Here is a 20,954-nt window from a genome sequence, read left to right as displayed (position 1 = left end):
TGACAGATGAGCAAATAGAGACCAAGAACTTAAGGATGAGATCGAGAAAGCGCCTGGTGTTCTGAGATGGACCTCGCTGTGTTATTTCCTTTGTGAAAAAAAATGTGACCCGCCTCTGTGACCAGTTTTGTGACTGCTGAGTGCTGCTAGATATATTCTGCACGAAAGGGCTACACCTTGGGGAGGGCCAGCCCTCACCCTGCAGTCTCCAGCATATCTCTCTGCTTCAGACAAGTTGCTAGAGACCAACGCTTTAGCATCAGGGGGTGAGGTCTACTAGCGGGTTTTCAGTGTTGCGCATGGGCATTCACTGCTGGACGCCACTGTTTTAGAGGTAACGAGGCATGTTTGGGCTGTGCTTTGGCAGACAACCTTCCACTCCCAGGATCACCAAAAAGATCGGGGGAGACCCAGGTAATAAAGCTACCCAGTGACATCAGGCAGGGCAGACTAGAATTTCCCAGAATTTCTCATGGCTGCACAGGGTAGCGAGTGATATGGGTAAGAGGGGTTGCCTAAAAAAGAATGTTCCAAACACACAAAAGGGATAGCTTACAACTTGAAAATCAGAGCCCAGTCCATTTGTGTAACACACATGCAAAGCAAGCTCTGGGGATGCCGTGTAGCCCACTCACGATGGTTCACTTAATCAACAATCCCAATGGGTTTCTTAGAACACTGAGCTGTTTGAGCTCACCTTTGGCCTTAGGGCCCACGCACCTACATCTCTAAGGCAGGACTCCTTGTGTGGCAGCCTTCCAACCTCCCTTGTTTAGTCTAAGAAGCCCTACCTGTCCTCCCTTGTTTCTCACCTTCTTTGATGTAACCATCTCTAACTACAGTGCACTCAGAGTGGCTTGAAGTCATTTCCTCCCTGCATTTAAAACAATACCTGGTAAAATTCCACCCTGGACAAACAGCCTTGCTGATTTATGCCTATAGGAAGCCAATCTCCTTCTCAATTGGGCCCCCTGCATAATCTCTGATTAGCAAATAAGTCCATTAAAAAATATAATTAGTTACTGCCTACAGTAATGGAGGCCTTTGAATCATAATTGGCTAATTGTTTCCAGAAAATTAACCAAGACATCAATAATATCCAGTTGGCTCAGCATGACCCATTGCAAGCACACCCTAATCCCTGCCTTTCTCCAGGGCTGAGGCACATTGGCCAGGAATGCCCGGTACCCTGCATCAAGGGCAAGAAGTCTATCCCTGAACCCTCAGTGCCCTGACAGCAAGCTAATATTTACTCCTCTGTTCTCCCACTCTTTCACTGATTCGTTTAAGGAACATTTCCTGTGGCTTTCTTACACGCCCACTCCTGTGTTAGACATTGAAGACATTATGATGAAGTAGAGAATCAGAGCTATAACTCCCAGGGATGGATGATAATCTAATAACCATACAAATAAGGAAAGAAAGGACATTCCAGGGAAAGGGACGAGCAAAGGCAGAGATCATAGGGAGGAGAAGGGGCTGGTGTGCTCGCTGAACGGACACTGACAGCAGAGTGAAATGACCAGACCACAGAGTACCATGAAATCCAGAGTACGGTGTTTTATTTATTTTCAGGATTCCAAGAGGATTAGAAGCAGAGGCGATGCTAGAATCATTTGTGCTGCTCAGGGGATTGTGCCACCTGTCCTGGTGTGCCTGCCACTAACAGGGCTCTCTCAACACAGAACTTGCAGTACTGAAAAGAAAGTCCCAGGAAGTCCAGACAAGCTGATCACATGATGCAAGACAGCATGATGTCTTGAATGATGAGAGAGTGCTAAAGATGAAGGGATGTGGATGGTCTAGGGCACGGGTCCTCAAACTACCGCCCGCGGGCCACATGTGGCCCACCGAGGACATTTATCTGTCCCGCCAGGTGTTTTTGCCCATTTTTTTTTTTATGGTATGAAATGAGCTTTATTTATTTATTTATTTATTTATTTATTTTAATTTTAACAATTTATTGGGGCTCATACAATTCTTTTCACAGTTCATATATATACATACATCAATTGTATAAAGCACATCTGTACAGTCTTTGCCCTAATCATTTTTTTCTCTTTTCTTCTTTTACATTTTATTAGGGACTCATACAACTCTTACCACAATCCATACATATACACACATCAATTGTATAAAGCACATCCATACATTCCCTGCCCCAATCATTCTCAAGGCATTTGCTCTCCACTTAAGCCCCTTGCATCAGGTCCTCTTTTTTTTCCCCTCCTCCCTCCCCCTTCCCCCTCCGTCATATGCCCTTGGTAATTTATACATAGTTGTTTTGTCATATCTTGCCCTATCCAGAGTCTCCCTTCCCCCCTTCTCTGCTGTCCCTCTCCCAGGGAAGAGGTCACATGTGGATCCTTGTAATCAGTTCCCCCTTTCCAACCCACTCACCCTCCACTCTCCCAGCATCGTCCCTCACACCCTTGGTCCTGAAGGTATCATCCACCCTGGATTCCCTGTACCTCCAACCCTCGTATGCACCAGTGTACAGCCTCTGTCCTATCCAGCCCTGCAAGGTAGAATTTGAATCATGGTAGTTGGGGGAAGGAAGCATCCAGGATCCGGGGGAAAGCTGTGTTCTTCATCGATACTACCTCACACCCTAATTAACCCATCTCCTCTCCTAAACCCCTCTATAAGGGGATCTCCATTGGTCGACACTTGGGCCTTGGGTCTCCACTCTGCACTTCCCCCTTCATTTAATATGATATATATATATATATATACATATATATACATACATATACACATATATACACATACATACACACACTTATATCTTTTTTTTTTTGCATGATGCCTTATACCTGGTCCCTTGGGCACCTCGTGATCGCACTGGCCGGTGTGCTTCTTCCATGTGGGCTTATTTGCTTCTGAGCGAGATGGCCGCTTGTTCACCTTCAAGCCTTTAAGACCCCAGACACTATCTCTTTTGATAGCCGGGCACCATCAGCTTTCTTCACCACATTTGCTTATGCACCCATTTGTCTTCAGCGATCCTATCATGGAGGTGTGCAGTCAATGATATGATTTTTTGTTCTTTGATGCCTGGTAACTGATCCCTTTGGGACCACTCGATCACACAGGCTGGTGTGTTCTTCCATGTGGACTTTGTTGCTTCTGAGCTAGATGGCCGCTTGTTTATCTTCAAGCCTTTAAGACCCCAGTCACTATCTCTTTTGATAGCCGGGCACCATCAGCTTTCTTCACCACATTTACTTGTTCACCCACTTTGGCTCCAGCCGTTGTGTCGGGAGAGTGAGCATCATAGAGTTCCAATTTAATAAAAGAAGGTATTCATGCATTGAGGGAGTGTTTGAGTAGAGGCCCAAGCCATTTTGTTTTTTTACTTCAAAATAAGATACGTGCGGTGGGGTCGGTGCACTCGGAGCTGTCGGGGTGTGAGAGCGGGACGGGAACCTGGTAGCACTATGTCTTTCTGCAGCTTTTCCGGGGGCGAGGTTTTCCAGAATCACCGTGAACCCGCTGTCTACGTGTGTGCCAAGGGCGGCGATGAGCTGTTCTCCAGCCGCTACAAGTACGAGCACTCCTCACCGTGGCCAGCCTTCACGGAGACCGTCCACGATGACAGCGTGGCCAAGCGGCTGAGCGCGACCAGCCCGATGCCTTTAAGTTGTCCTGTGGTAAATGTGGCTATGGGCTTGGCCATGAGTTCCTCGGTGATGGTCCCAAGCGGGGTGGTCCGTTTCTGAATATTCAGCAGCTCCCTGAAGTTCATTCCTAAAGGCAGCACATCTGCCTCCCAGGGGAAGAATGTGGGCAGCCCAACCCCAAGCAGTCACAGGCATTGGTCAGCCCCCCTATAGAACTACAGCCTGCTGACCTTCAGGCAGGGTGGGCTGGAATGGGGGGAGGGGGGGTGTTTCCTGATGATCCTACCCCCCTGTGCCAGGATGGGGCCGAGGGCTGGTTCAGCTTGGCCTCTGAGTCTCGAGGCTGGGACTCTGGTCTTAGGGTGTCTGTGTCTTGAAAGACATAACACCCTTGGCTTCTCTCTTTAGTCTGGCGGCCCCTTCCTGTCTGGTCTCACCCCCATGAGCCCCAATTCCCAAAGGGGCTCCAGCGCTCATCAGGGCCCTGCTGACCCCCTAAGTTGTGTGAGCAGATGCAACCACTACAAGGCCATGTCCCAGTCGGCGGCTCCAGCCCGGTCGCTGCATGCATTGCTCTGGTCAAATCCTTCCAGGCTCACCAGGACACTGATGGTCTGTGACCTGCTGGGGCATGCAAGCCCATGGCACAACCCCTGAGTCCCAAGTCTCCATCTGTGTGAGAGAGCAGCCACTGATCCATGGTCTTCCTACCAGTCCCCAGCATGGCCTGGGAGGTCTTGTCCCACAGTATGTACCTGCCAAGCCTGCCCCAAGAGAGTCCGTCCAGAACTCCTGGTGGCGGCCTCACCCTGTCCTGCCACACCCTCTCCAACTTTCTGAACTGATCGCTGGAAACTAATAAAGCAGGGAGACCTAGCAGGCTGCTACTGTGTCCATGACTGGGTCTGTCTCCAACCTTTAAAAAAATGTGCAGTGTGCATAGGAATTTGCTTATAGTTTTTTTTTAAACTATAATCCGGCCCTCCAATGGTCTGAGGGACAGTGAACTGGCCCCCTGTTTAAAAGTCTAAGGACCCCTGGTCTAGGGTTAGAGGACTTGCTGATGGACTAGACAAAGGTATTGGAGGAGAAGGTCTCTTAGCTTCTGACTCATCCATCCTGTGGGTACAGCATTCTATGAAGAAAGGAAAAGCTGGACTCTCCTTCCTCTTCAGGCTTTCTCAGCAGACAGCAAGGAGAACCAGAAGAATCGTATCAGAAGCCAGCTGCTGACTGTGCAGTAACTTCAAGGACTTGAGGCAGATCATTGATGTCTTTCGCTCATGCCAAAATCGTGGTCAGCCAGGATTATACTTTGTGATTTATTCTCAAGGAAATAGAAGCAATTTATAAAGTACATCTTTAGCTTCAGAAAAGACCCATGTGGCACTCTGAGATGAACAAGAAGACTGCAGGGCAGTGAATTATCGAAGGTGGCTCTTTCAGCCAATGTCTCAGTAACTCCCACCAAATGACCCTCTCCTGCCTGGGTCTGCATAAGAAGGTCGGGGAAGACGCTGATTGGACTCACCTGTGTGTGAGTCGTTGTTAACAAGATTCATTGGCTTGTCATCCTGCTGGGTATAAAACAAGCCCTCTGAAAAGCAGCAGAGAGGATCTTACTACGAGCAAGAGGTAGGGGAAGATGGGAGCACGTCCTCTGGATCCCAAGATTCCTGCACAGTGAACCTCCTTGACCCTCCTTGCCATCAGAGGAGCATCTCCTTGCCCGGGATCCAGAGCGTGAAGCAGAGTGGTAGACTTCCCAGCCCAGAGAGAAAATAAAGCGGAATGCTTTGGAGCGGAGGCTGACTTGTGGAATGGGGTGCTCTGGACACTTAATTCGGGCTGTGCTGGCTGACGCTCAAGGTGAAGCTGAGTGCCTGTGGGTTGAGGCTTACAGTGGAGTGGCATGTCATTTGAGCATGTAGTGTCATGTGTCTTGGTGAACAATTGCATCCTGAACGTTTCTCAATTGCATTGCAACCTGTGAACTTTCTTAACAAATTCTTCGATCATGAGAATTTTCTATGAGTTCCATGCGGTCATTACAATGGATTCCCAGACCCCGTAGCTGGAAAAGTAGAGAGCCTGGTGAATGACAACAGAGATCAAAATACCAACTGACTTCTGATAAAGACACTGCTCACTACTCTCAAAAGCAAATGACCGTGTGTGTTCTTGTAGATGGTTGGTTCCCCCAAAGCTCAGGCCTCAGACTCCAATCTTGGCCCAGTTATTACATAGCCTTGGGCAAATAATCTAACTGCCTGGACTTCCATTTCTTTGCAAAAAAATGAGGATAATAATTATCTATGCTACAGGGTTATGATGACAATTAGAGATAGCATGTGCTTTCAATAATGGGACCTAGCATAACCTTGAAATACATTGTTTGGGGTAGGTACGTACTTTTTTTTTACACTGTAGAGGAAACCAACATGCATTTCCTCTGACCCGTTTCTAACAAGACTTTCCCTGTATTGCCTCCAACTACAATACCAGGGTGGGAGAAAGGATGGAAGCTCAGGCTCAGAGGCAGCCCACCTACATTTGCATCTCAACCCTGCCTCTTATGGGAAGTACGATCTAGAGTCATTTACCTGATTCCTCTATGCCTCACCCTCCTCCTCTGTAAAAGATGCATGATCCCCACCACGAATAGGTTTTTTGATTATTAAATGAGGTCATGCATGGTATGGACTAGTACAATTTCTGGTACACAATTTCTGGACTTAATAAATATTACGTGTTATTTACTGCTGTTGGTAGAAATAGGCTGTCGTTGGTTTTCCCTATTGTCTCATTGACTTTTATTCATGACCAATGTTATGCACATGTCTATGAAGGGAATACTCCCTTTACACATAGACTGGGCTCCAGGTGGTGGTGGCGGTTCTGAGGTGGCTTAGATGACCCATGAGTTGGAATGGTCCAACTCATAGTGACACCATGTACAACAGAACCAACACTGCCGGGTCCTATGACATCCTCACAATTGTTATGTTATAACACCTTGTTGCAGCCACAGAGTCAAGCTTGTTGGGGGGTCTCACTTTTTTTCCACTAACCCTCTACCAAGCATGATGTCCTTCTCCAGGGACTGGTCTCTCCTGACAACATGCCCAAGGTATGTGAGATGTTTAGCCATCCTTGTTGTACTTCTTTTTTTTAATATTGAAAAAGTTTATATTTAGCATTAGCCAGCTGGGCTCACTTTAGATGATTCCAATTTCGTTGGCAACATCTACAGCGTCATAGTCAGGAGCCAGTCGAACATATGCCTTCTTTTCCCCATCAGGCCTGATCAAGGTGTTGACCTTGGCTACGTCAATGTCATAGAGCTTCTTCACAGCCTGTTTGATCTGGTGCTTGTTGGCTTTGACATCCACAATGAACACGTGTGTTGTTATCTTCGATCTTCTTCATTGCAGACTCTGTAGTCAAGGGGAACTTGATGATGGCATAATGGTCCAGCTTATTTCTCCTGGGGGCGCTCTTCCGAGGGTATTTGGGCTGCCTTCTTAGTCTCAAGGTCTTGGGCCGCCTGAAGGTGGGTGACGTGCGGGTCTTCTTTTTTTGTGTGCCTGTGGACACCTTTCAGCACGACCTGCTTGGCTTTTAAAGCCTTTGCTTTGGCTTCCGTTTTGGGAGGGGCAGGAGCTTCCTTCTTCGCCTTCGGCGCCATCTTCGTGAAAGGGCCTTGTTGTACTTCTAAGGAACATTCTAGTCGTACTTCTCCATAGGTGTCCAAAATTCCCCATGGAAATGCCTTCAATTGCTGATAAAGTATCGGTTACTTGATTTTATATTTATAATTCTGTTATGTGAATGTATGCATAAATTTATAACACATTCAGCAATTCATAGTAAGAAACAAAATGTTATATGCAAACTTTGCTTCTATTGGTATCTCTACTACTACTATTCACTGCCATCCCATCAATCCTGACTCATAGTGACCCTAGAGGACACAATTAAACTGTCCCTGTGGGTTTCTGAGACTATTATTCTGTTTTTGTTTCGTCTTGTTGTTTGAGACGATTATTCTTCACATCAGTAGAAAGCTTCATTTTTCTCCCGTGGAGCAGCTGCTGGTTTTGAACTGAGTTTCCAGGTGAGTGGCTCAATGTATAGCCTGCTATACCTTGTCCTGTCATTGTCAAGCATGGGTTAAGTGCATGTGTGATCTGATCCCACTATGATTATCAGGGTGAGAATTTACTAACAAAGCTAGGACGTTTCTGACTAAGGCTAATGGGCGGATAGTTGTAACTAAGAAACCCATTGCATCTTGAGTCTATTCCAACTCACAGAGACCCTATAGACAGGGTAAAGGTGCCCCTGTGGTTTTCCAAGACTGCAAAGCTCTACAAGAGTAGAAAGCCTTGTCTTTCTTGGTAGAGTGGCTGGTGGTTTTGAACTGCTGACTTGGCCGTTAGCAGCCCAACACATAACCCATTACACCACCAAGCACATTTGCTATCTCCTAATGCCTCTGTAGTCATAACTAAAAATATAAATGAGAAATCATCTATTCAACTATCTAAATCATCTATTCAACTATCTATTCAACCCTATCATAGGCGTTTATTGCACAACAGTGATTGCTTTATAATGCATTCAGATGTGATGTACTCCAGACCCTGGAAAAGTGCTTTCTAGGTGTCTGAGAGAGTGTAGTCCTGTGCTCTGGAATTAACTGTGCCAATCTTACCTCCTCCATTTTCACCAGCTGCGGGTGGGACCTCGAGAAGATACTGATCTCAGCTGAACTGCAGTGCTTTCTCCTGAAAGATGGGATGGCAACAGTGCCTGACCCCTAGAGGTGCTATGCTGGATTAGTAAGAGCGATAAACCATTGACCTATGAATAACATGCAAAATGCCTAGAACAATGCTATTGTCATAGAAGCCACTAAAAGTTAGTTTCGATGATGATGATGATGATGATGATGATGATGATGATGATGATGATGATTTTATCATGCACCTGAGAGGTTCATCAGACATGTAAGTTATATATGTCTATAAAAACACTGTTTTCTAGACAAGGCCTTAAGGACCAGAGAACTCATATATAATATTAAGCTAATGTTTCCTGAATGTGGGCTTAACCCCCACCCATTCTTCGTGCTTTCCGTAGGCTCCTCAACATCATGCTTACAGCGACCTGGTTCTTTGAGGAAGGGACCTTGTTGACCCTCTTTTCCAGTTGAAAACACCAACACTCAGAGAGGGCCTGTCACACCTGAGGAATTTGACTAAAGAAGAGTCCAACTGCGTCCCTCATCACGGGACCAGAAGACCAACTGCCATCAATCAGTCAATTCTGACTCATAGCGACTGTGTAGCATAGTGTGGAACTGCCCTCCTCACAGGAGGAGCTACACTTGGTTTCGAACAGCTGATCGTGTGCTTAGCAGCCCAACGTGCAACTGCTGATGCCACCAAACCTCTCTCAAAGGGCCGGAGCCGGTGATCATTCCATAAATGGGCCTTGTCAGTTCATCTCCATCCTGGGTCTGATGAGATTGTCTTTGTTTAATTTACCCCTTCCCTTTCATGCTGGTGGCCCTTTCTATATGGTATAAATGGTATTGTAGAATCAGTGTTTATTCTTTCCCTTAACAAATGTCTTTTGACAGCCTTTGTGCTGACTTTGGGGAACACGAAGATTAAACATATACTCCTTTCCCTACACTTTGTCCTTGGAAAGAGAATACCAGCATCCCATATACCCCTTGCTGTTAATGCTGACTCCTATCGACTCTGTAGGACAGAGTAGAAGTGCTCTGTACATGGTGTGTTCAACAGACGATCACATCTTTCTCTTGCTGAATGACTGCTTTGGCCAGCCAACCTGCGTTTTGTGTGCAGCCAAGTATTTCCCCACTGCACCACCAGGCCTCTCAGCATCCCCTCTGGCCTAGGGTAGGTCCATAATATCTTCCCGGCTGCCTGCTATGGAAGGGAGGTTTCCCTGGAAACATCCGAGTCAAAGAAGTTGGCATCAGGAGCTTTGCTAATCAATTGAACTGTCCCTGACCAACTCTCCAACCAAGAGAGGCTGTTTTTGAAAATCCAACATTCCCCCAAAGAAAATCTCAGCTACACATGGCATGCTGGAACTTGCCTTGAAATGTTTGGCCGCCCCGCCCCCCATTTCTATAGAGGAATTTGTAGTATCTTCAAGTTAAACCGGCTTACCTAACTTGTCTTGAGTTACATATGTACTTCAAGGTCGTCAATTAATAAACACGTTGGGGTGGTGGTACAGTGTTCTGATCAGAAGTGTCAGGAAGTTATCTGAGTTTTTATATAAATGGTATTCATATTTCTCCCCACATCTATCTGCAATATCCATTAGAGCACCAATCAAGGAGCCCAGGGAGTTCAGTTGGAGTCTTGGTTTGCCATGAAATATCATATGACCTAAGGAGCCATCATAACACCTGGAGGCTCAGCTTGGCCTTTCATCATTGGAATCAATGCTCAATGCTTGCAACACTAATATTCTATGATTCTTGGATGTGATTCGAAGGAAGTCCTAGCTTCCTGAAAAGCCTCACACATTGGACTTGTGCTTGTATATTACTGACAAGGCTACACGGCTATCCTCCAGCAGCTAGGAAGAGCGGTGTTCCCAGAGTGAAAAAGCACGCTTAAGCTAACAAAACAAAACACTACACTTGAACTCGTTGTTGATTGGTTTAAAAGAAACCACACCCACTGCCATGAGTTGGTGCTGACTCTTAGTGACCCCCCCCCCAAAACCAAGGAGATTGGTCTCTGAGACTGGACAGCCTGCCTCATCTTTCTCCTGTGGAGAAACCCAACACCTGATCCACAGCACCGGATGGCTTGTGATGTTTCTACACTCATTACAATGATGCCTACTCTTACTTCCCTCATTGTAAAAAGACTCTCGAATGGCATTTGAGTTCAAGCAAGCAGGAAGGTGAGGGTCCTGTTTTGCCTTTTGTCTTGACTTTGGCAAACCTGTGGACTACGTGGTCCTAGTCTTTTGACTGATAGGCATGAGAACAGCCAGTGCTATTTCTGTCAAGTTCCTCTTCCTCGCCTCTTTTCCTTCCAAACTCAATCAGGATTCCAAGAACTGTACCAAACTTCTACCAGCGTGGTCCAGGTGCTCAAAGCCAAACCAACAGGAAATGGCTTTTCTCTCCCCACTTCATCAAAAGAATAAAAGAAAAATAGCCAAACCTGGTTTGTGGGGTGACCACAGTGATGCCAAGGAGAAGGGGCGTGACTGAAAGAAAGGAGGAGATATTACACCTGGCACCACCGTCCCACCTCCGACACACAAGCGCACACACATTCACCCTGCCAGAACAGTCTCACCTCTGCCTCTACGCCTCTCCCTAGTTTGGTTGATGGGCAGGTGTATCAGTGTTAATCTCAGTAAGGGTAAAACGAAAAACAGCAAGACTACCTAGAATTTCTCTCATACAAGCCCCTAAAGCACAGGAGACATTCAATTCATTGCCACTCAACTCTGGAAAAAAGATGCTCTCAAATTCTGCCCCCCAAAAACCCACAACAAAACCAAAATAAGCCCCTCAGCCTTGACTCCTAATGTCATTCAAAATAAAATAATAACCAACTTTTCCCCAAACTCTAAACTCTTCTGTCAAACCTGTGAGGGTTGATGATAATAGCTTATCCATTTGAATAATGTATACGCTTCAGTAGAAACAAAACACACTGTTTGCTGCTTCCAGTTGATACTGGATATTTTGATCCCTAGAGGTCAAATGTTCTATACTATAGAGGGCATGTCAGTTACATAAAATCCAGATTCTAATCATTAACTTTCCATTGCTTTCTTGTCCACAGAAATGTAGGTTTTATGAAAATTAAAACAGTTACCGTGAGCAATAAACAAATGTCAACAGAATAACCATTAATAATTATACCCATGACGTCAATATTTTCATAAGAAAGGCCCACTTGGGGGTTGGAGGCGATGTTCTGTGGCTGAAATACCAGGATGGTCATAACCTTGATGGCAGTGCCAGCTCTGCACAACTCAGTTGTGTGGCTTCAGCCAACAGGTAACTAACTTCCTTGGGCTTGTTTGCCCTTCAGTCCTCTGTCAAGATAAGATTCGGGCTGATTATTTTCCAAGTCTTCTTTGAAACCCGAACTCTAATGATGGCTGGTGTTTTTCTCATTGCCCGTTTCTGCCAGTAATTGTCATGCATCTGGGACCTTGATTGAAATTCGTTCTCTTCTCTCTTTCTAAAACAGCCTTGGGCATATTTTATTAGTGAGATAGAACGTTGGGATTTCAAGCCCGCTTAATGTCAAGGCTCTTCCTAATGATTGCTGCTTGCTGAGTGCACTGAGCCCCTTCTGGGTCAGAGTGAGCCCATGTCACAGAACAGAATGGCCCCAAGAGGTCTTCTAAACCGTCACTTCACAGAGGCAGATCACCAGCTCCCTCCGCCAAGGAGTCACTGGGAGGTTTTGCACCATCAACCTGATGGTTAGCAATGAGTGCTTACCCATCACCCACGGGGGTTCCCTTCCCAATGAGTGGACCAGACAAGACCTGACAAGCTTTTAAGAGCTTCTGGTTAGTCTTTTTTCTTTCTTTTTTTTTTGGTCTAAACAGTCAGCCCCGTACCTGTTCTACTTTTCCAACTGTTATTGAAAAGCTTCTGAGGCGTTTCAAATCCTTCTGTCTGCTCAGTTCCCCTTCCTTTGAGCAGGGCAGAGACAATCAACTACACACAAACACACATGCACAGAGAAAGCAGTGGACGCACGCTCAAACAAAAACCAACCCGCTGCCGCCAGGTCCATTCTGATTCACGCTGGCTCTGTCGGGTTTCCTAAGCTAAAAGCCTCGAAGGGAGCAGACAGCTTCATCTTTCTGCCTCAGAGCAGCTAGTGGTTTCGAATCGCTGACCTTGCAGTGAGCAGCCCAGTGCAGCGCCACTAGGGCTCCCTTAGGTATCTCTCTACACCGCAGACACCATGTATCACTTTTCAAGCTGACACGGTAACTAACCTTCTCCTCCTTTAGAGCACCGCATTATTGCAAACCTTCTGAATCAGGCTGTGTTTCAGAGAGCACCTTCTCTCAGAGCAAACGGCCCCTTCTGTGGCCATGCGCTCCAATGTGGTCCACTACCTTTGCTCCAAATTTTAAACGTGATCAATAGAGAACATTTGAAAAATCCAGACAAGCATGGAGAAGCAAACCTCCCATCACATGTTGTTTCTCTACCCAGAGCTTCTGAGTCTATCTTTTTTCCTGAATAGATTACTATGAGTAAATATTAATATGTGTTGTATTTACATTTTTCTTTGGTTGAGATCATGCTGAAGCTATAGTTTCTCAGTGATTTAATAAGGACACACTCATCAATCTCTTTTAGAATGTCACATGAAGTAAGGCTTGTTGTTGACAAATTAGGGCTGAGGGAGGGAGTGAAGAGAATTGTCCAGGGTTAACTGACCCTGGGGACTTTTGTGTGCCAGGTATTCTGGTAACCTTTCAGGTAGCATTGCAATCGTTAATGATATTCCTCTTACCACACGTCACAATTATTCATGCTTCCAGGACAGATATTCCTGTCTCAGAGCCCTTCAGTGACATGTTTCTGAACAAGAACTACGCTTAGATTTGCTTAACCCATCATCAGTAGTTTTCCAAGTACTCCTCCCCTCTCCCCCTTTCCCCAAGACCATTCTTGAACATATTTAGAAGAGCAATGGTATTAGAACCTCTCATGTCTAGACAGGAAAAAATCCCGCTTCTTCTACCCAATGCATAGTCTACCTTACAAGGGAATTGATATCATAGGAAATGTGGATTTATCCTAATTTGGTGGTGGTGGTGGTGGTGGTGGAGAGGTCAATATTGTCAATGAAATTGCTAGTGTATGGTGCCTGGTAGTGTAGCCAGCCACACTAATGGCAAGGTCAGTGGTTCACACCTACCAACTGCTCCATGGGAGAAAGATGAGGTTGCTTACACCCATAAAGATGGACAGTCTCGGGAAGTCAAAGGGGTAGCCCACCTTGTTCTATAGGGGCTTTTCTGACTCGGGATCAACTCGCTGGCAGTGAGGGCGGCATTGTATTACAAAATGGGAGATGAGATCCCGAGTAGTATGTCCAATGAACACACCCACCCGGTGGCTCCCTGAAAAGTTCATAGTCTGAGTCCATCCAGAGGCATCTCAGAAGAAAGGCCTGGTGATCTACGTCCAAAAAACCAGTTGCTGAAAACTCTGTGGGACATTTCCACTCCACCCTCGGGTCACTGTGACTTGGTATGAACTCTGTCATGCCTGACCTTTATTGATTATTATAAACTACTGGAGGACAGGCCTGCGCCTTGGTGGTGTTGACACCCTCCTCGGCACCCAGCACCTCACCTGGAAAATCACAGTGAGATGGAGTCAATAGTCTATCACCAGGTCAGACGCTAACTTTATCATGAAACAGCGCTCTGTCAGTGCTTTCGCTGGCCTCAAGGCAGGCCAAAATAGCAACTGTCGCACAGAAGAGCAGAAGAAACCATGGAGACAAAACGACTTGCTCTAGAGGCACGGCAAGAGGTCTGGGGTTAAAACATGGGGCCTGAGGACCCATAGGTTAGCTTAAGGCACCCCGGTGGTTCCGTGGTGAAGCACATGGCTGCTAACCAAAAGTCCCTCATTTGAACCCTTCAGCCCTCCCTAGCAGGAAGAGCTGGAGATCAGCTCCCATAAAGGTTGCACCTTAGGGACTGTGAGCTTCTTCTACTTTGACCCTTAGGGTTACTGTGAATTGCCTTTGACTCAACAGCCTGTAACAACAACAGGAACAATTTAGCTCATGGGAGTCCGTGGATGATGGTGCAAATGGTAGAACTGAGCGACAACCTGCAAGACTGACAGTTCAAACTCATCCAAGGTGCCTTTTGAGAAAGGAAAGATCTTCTTCCCAAAGATCAGTGTCTAGAAAACCCTATGGAGCACGGTTGTACTGTGCACGCACGGGTGGCCATGAGAGGGAACGGACTCAAGGGCAACTGAACCCAAGCGTAGCTCCTCTAGTCACCCTCTTGCTCAGGTTCACCCCTTGGAGCCATCCTAAAGGATCGACTCCCTGCTTCCCCGTGCCGGGCACCAAGAGCGGTGCCAAATGCCAACCAGCAATCCCAGGAGAGTGGCAGTCTACTAAGCGAAATGAAATGAAATGAAAAGTGACGGGGTCTGGGGTGTAGGAATTCACAGGAAAGGAAACCAGTGAAGCTAGAACAATCGAAAACCATTTGTGGAGAAAGGATGGCTTCAGTTGTGTTAGCAAGACGAGCAGGCATGATGCCAGGGGAGACTTGGTGGAGAAAGTCTGCTTGGTAAGTCTGAAGTCTGGCTGCGAAGGCAGTGGCTTTAAGCGAATCTGCATAGGAAAGGGTTGCTAGAGTTGGAGGAGGAAACAATGAAAAGAACCAGGAATGCCACGGAAAGAGAAGGCAGGGTATTCGATTGTCTTGTGTTGCAGTAACACAAGGATACTTCAGGGTTCCCAGGGGCCTGCTCACCTCAACGTTGGTTTAGGCCCACTAGCTGCTCCTCAGGAGAAAGACGGGGCTATCTGTTCATAAATAGCTACAGCCTCAGAAACTCTGTGTAGGTTTCTGTTGTTGTTATCACGTGCCATCTAATCAATTCCGACTCATAGGGACCCTGTGCACAACAGAATGAAACAGTGCTTGGTCCTGGGCCATCTTCACAATTGTTCTTATGTTTGAGCCCATCGATGCAGCTACTGTCAATCCATCTTGTGGAAGGTCTTCCTCTTTTTCACCGCCTCTCTATCAAGCATGATGTCCTTCTCCAGGGACTGGTTTCTCCTGACAACATATCTAAGGTATGGGAGACAAAGTGTCTAAGGAACAAGACATAATTATTTGTCCTTCTGACAACCCATGATACTGCCGATATTCTTTGCAGCACCAGAATGCCAATGTAGAGATTTTTCTTTGGTATTCCTTATTCAATGTCCAACTTTCACAGGCATATGAGGTGATTAAAAATTCTGTGACTTTGGTCAGGCACACCTTAGTCATCAAAGTAAGATCCTTGCTTTTCAACCTGTTTAAGAGGTCTTATGTAGAAGATTTACACGATGAAATGCCTCATTTGATCTCTTGACTGCTGCTTCCATGAGCATTGATTATAGATCAAAACAAGATGAAATCCTTGACTACTTCAATCTTTTCTCCATTTACCATGATGTTATCTCCTAGTCCAGTTGTATTTTGGTTTGCTTTACATTGAGTTGTAATGCATTCTGAAGGCTTACATCCTTGATCTCCATCAGCACATGCTTCATGTCCTCCTCACTTTCAGCAAGCAAGGTTGTGTCATCTGCCTATCACTGGCTACTAATAACCCTTCTTCTCAGGATTATCTATGGTTAAGTTAAGGTGTATACAGTCAAATGCCTTTGCATATATATATATATTGCTAGTGAGGAAGAAACTAAGAATTCTACCAATATCTTCAGTCCAAAATTAATCAAGCATGAAATCATGATCCACTAATAATTCAACTAATGAGTTTAGATTTCCATTCACCCGTTCACTTATTCTGGAAATATTTATTGTGTGACTACCCCGCTTATACATTGTGCTGCTAACTCCAAGTTCAGCTGTTTAAAACCACTCCTCTGGAGGAAGATGGCTGAGAAAGACTATAACTCCTATATGAGCTACAGGGGCAGTTCTACCTTGTCCTGTAGGGTCACTATGAGTTGACTTCAATGGGATGGCAGTGAGTTTTTGAGACCATGGTTCTTTTATGAAATCATAAATAAGTCATACATGGTTGATTTCTGCTTATACGCTAGTAGGGAAATAGATTTAAAAATAACACAAAGGAAGGAAATCTTTACAAGCAAAAATTAGTCTAAGTGTTATGAGGGCAGAAAACAAGATTAGAGAATTGTACAGATGATAAGAATTGGATCGAGGTCACCTATTTTAGATAAGGTAGTGTGGGAAGACCTCTCGGAAGCAGTGACATTTATGTAGACACCTTAAAGATGAGAAGAAGCCAGCTGTTGGAAGAACAGAGAATACTAGGGAAAGGGGAAGAGGGGATAATTAAGCAATAAAATTAGCCAATATGTTTCCAAGAAATCCCAGCAAAGGAGTGTAGCTCAATAGGAGTAAACAAAGAGGAGAGAACACTGGGTTTTAATTCCACTTGAGTATAGCTCTTTGTTATGTTAATGGACAGGGCTAGTGCAGGGTGCTTTGATTCCCTTTTGAGATATCAAAGAGATTAAACACATGAGTGTGCGGAGATGAGGTCAGACAGGTATGAAGACACATGATGCATTGAACGCTAATGACAATGGACTCGATGAGCTGTGAGAGGACATCAAGACCATCCTTCATGAAGAAACAACGGTCTTTAGAAAGACAGGAAAGAAAGAGAAGGTTAAAGTGGATGTCAGATGAGACAGAAACTTGCTCTTGATTATAAACTAGCTAAGGCAAATGGAAGAAATTATGAAGTCCAAGAACTGAACAGAACATTTCAGAGGGCAACTCGTGAAGACAAAGACAAATATTATAAGGAACTGCCAAAAACAAAAAAGGAGAATCTTCTCAGTATGTCCTAAACTGAAGGAACTCAAGAAAATATTCAAGCCTCAAAATGCAAGATTGAAAGATTCTACAGGAAAAATATCGACTAATGCCAGAAACATCAAGAGAAAATGGAAAGAATATCTAAAGTCACTGTACCAAAAAGAACTCATTGACATACGCCATTTCACGAGGTAGCACATGACCAATAACTGATGTTTCTGAAGGAAAAATTTAAACCGTAATAAAAACATTGGGCAAAAACAAGTGTCCAGAAATTTATGGAATGCCAATTGAAATGTTTCAGCAAGTTGATGAAGCACTGGAAGCACCCATTCATCCATGCCTCCAAATTTGGAAGACAGCTATACTTGGCCAACTGGCTGGAAGATTTGCATATTTTTACCTATGTGACCCAAGAGGATGCTAAAATTATTGAACAGTATCATTAATATCGCCTGCAAGTAGAGTTTGCTGAAAATCGTCCCGCAATGATTGCAGCAGTATCTTGAAAGGGAGCTGCCAGGGATTCCGGCCACATTCAGAAGAGGAAGTGAAATGAGGACTATCATTGCTGACATTGGGGGGGGGGGGAGGTCGTCTTAGCTGAAAACAGAGAACACCAGAAAGATGTTTGTTTGTGTTTTATTGACTATGCGAAAGTATTCAACATAGAATGTGGATCATAATACTATATGGAGAGCCTTGAGAAAAACGGGAATTCCCAAACACATCACTGTGCTCATGCAGAATCTGTGACCAGAACACGGGCACACCACATATGTTTAAAATCAGGAAAAGTGTGTATCAGGATATCCTCCCCGCTCTTTACTTATTCAATCTGTGTGCTGAAAAAAATCATCTGAAAGGTTAGATTATATGAAGAAGCAGTTATTGTCAGGATAGGAGGAAGGCTGCTAACGACAGGCAGACGACACAGCCTTGCTTGCTGAATGTGAGGAGGACTTGAAGCACTTGCTGATGAGTCTCAAAGAGTTCAGCCTTCAGTGTGGATTACAACTCAATGCAAAGAAGTCCAGAATCCTCAACATAGGGAACATCATGATAAATGGAGAAAAGAGTGAAGTAGTCAAGGATTTCGTCTTGCTTTGATCCACAATCCATGCTCACGGAAGCAGCAGTTAAGAGATCAAATGATGCACTGCATGCTGTAAATCTGCCGCACAAGACCTCTTTACAGTGTTGAAAAGCAAGGATATTATTTTGAATTGGTGCGTCTGACCTAAGCCATGGTACGTTCATTTGCCTCAGATGCATGTGAAAGTTGGACATTGAATAAGGAAGACTGAAAAAAATTTTTGATGTGTTTGAATTGTGACGCTGGTGAAGAATACTGGAAATACTAGGAACTGCCAAAATAACAAGCAAATCTGTCTTGGAAGGAGCACAGCCAGAGAGCTCCTAAGAGTCGAGGATGGCTGAACTTCATCTCAAGTGTGTTGAACATGCTGTCAGGAGACTGGTCTCTGGGAAAGGACAGCATGCTTGGTAAAACCGAGGGGCCGTGAGAAAGAGGAAGACCCTCAACGTGACGGATTGACCAGTGGCTGCAACAATGGGCTCAAACAGAAGAGCGGTTGTGAGATGGTAGCGGACAACAGTGTTCCATTCTGTTGTACGTAGAGTCTCTGACTATGAGTAAGACTAGGCCTCACAGCACCTGACAATAAGGAAGTGGGTGGTGAGGAGATGGGGAGTCAACAGCAACGGGTACAAGAAGGAATAGAATGTCCTAGAGTTGATTGTGGTGATGATTGCACAACTCTTGGTAATATGATTGAACAATTGAATTGTGTGATATGTTAATCACATCTCAATTAAAAATATGTAAGGCTTTCTACAGTCTGGGAAACCCACAGGGAATTGTGAGTTGGAGTTGGTTCAATGGCAGTGAGATAACTAAGATATAAATAAGAGGTTTGAGAAGTAGTTCAAGATTCAGGTAAGACCAAACTTTGATGAGAAATTTATTTATTCTAATATAATGGGAAATGGGTGGAAAATGGTTTTCATGGGAACAAAGAGCTATGGAAATGGAAGCTGGATGTAAACTACATCTGCAAATACCTGGACACAAAGTCACTGGTAAGTTCAGTTAAAAACAAAGCAATTAAAAAAATTGAATGGCTTGATATTGTGTGGCTCAATTATCAGGTCTACTACGCTTGCAGTTTCACAACTAAAAGTTGGTTGAGAGTAACAATTCACTCTCAGCCATTGATCTTGCTTTCTGTTTCACGGGGAAAGAGAATAAATAAGCGACCATCTATGGATACCTACCACAATAGCTACCAACTGCCAGCATCTAGTCCTATGTATTGTACCCTCACCTTTGTTACCATTGAATAAATGTCTACACTCCATCCTGAAGCCAATAACTCCATTTGTGCTCCATCCTATGCTTTTTAAAATTGTTTTAATAATTATTTTCCCCCACCATCAAACAAATGAACTCTAATTGCTTCCATTCACACATACAAACATACACACACACACAAATATAACGTGCTCCTAACCTACCTACAAGCAAATGTTCTTTTTCCTTGTTCTCATTTCTGAAAAAGCTACTTGAGAGAGTTGTTTCTTTTGTTTAGTCTGAAACTCCTCTCTGACCATTATCTTACCAGTCTTTGTTAAATTACACTGAGGTATAAAATTAATTTCTCAATTCTAAATCCTTTGCTATTTAATATATATTTTAGAACCAGATTATCATTTTATATAGAAGTAGCCTATGGGGTCACCAAAGAAGGCATTCAGGCAGCCAACAAATGCATGAAGAAATTCTTGGCAGGATTAACTATTATATACAGAGATGCAGTGAGGTATCATTTTGCCCTAGCAATAATAAAAACTAAAAACAGACAACAGCTTATGTTGATGAGGGTGTGAGAAGATTGGAACTCTCATACACTGTTGGTGGGGTTATAAAATACTACAACCACTATGGAAAATGGTATAGTACTTCCTTAGAGAGTAAGAACTGGAGCTATCACATGATTCAGCAAGCCAATTACTAGGTACATACCCTATAGAAATAAGAGTTATGACATGAATAAATACATGCACACTCATGCGCATTGAAGTGTTATTCACAATGGCTAAAATATGGAAACACCTAAGTGCCCATCCACGGATAAATGGATAAACAAACTATGGCATGTACACATATGGACTATTACACACCATTAAAAATAATGATGCATTTGCAAAACTTCCCACAACAAGAATTAACCAGAAACATTATGCTTACTGAAGTAAATCCTTGGTGGGCTATGTCACTGGACTCAGACCTTGGAGTCATAGTCTCAGAGGCCATCTAGGCCAATTGGTCTACTATGAAGGAGTACAACCACCCCCAAAATAGAATTTTTTAAAGCTATGTATTCAAATTTTTTTTACAAAACAACTTTATCACCTACAAAGTACTCTCCATTACACTTAATACATTTGTCAAACCTGCGATTACATGCTTGGAAACATTTTTCAAACTCATTTGTTTGGATTGCTGACAGCACCTCCCTCGTTTTTTCATTTACCTCTTCTACTTCATCAAATCATTGTCTTTTCATGTCCCTCTGCATTTGTGGAAACAAAAAGAAGTCACATGGAGTGAGGTCAGGTGAATAAGTTGTGTGGGGCAAGAGAAGCATGCTGTTTTTTTGCCAAAAACTGGCACACTGAGATGGT

General features: G+C 44.4%; 1 pseudogene; it reads left to right on the top strand.

Moving 5' to 3' along the window:
- The first annotated feature begins 3,440 nt into the window (after nt 1-3,440).
- LOC142445781 (methionine-R-sulfoxide reductase B1 pseudogene) lies at nt 3,441-4,000 on the top strand (annotated as a pseudogene).
- The last annotated feature ends 16,954 nt before the right edge of the window (nt 4,001-20,954 follow it).

The sequence above is a fragment of the Tenrec ecaudatus genome, chromosome 4 (genome assembly GCF_050624435.1).
Source record: "Tenrec ecaudatus isolate mTenEca1 chromosome 4, mTenEca1.hap1, whole genome shotgun sequence".
Classification (NCBI taxonomy): domain Eukaryota; kingdom Metazoa; phylum Chordata; class Mammalia; order Afrosoricida; family Tenrecidae; genus Tenrec; species Tenrec ecaudatus.
The sequence above is the reverse complement of the archived record's forward strand: the minus strand, read 5'-3'. Positions and strand labels throughout refer to the sequence as shown.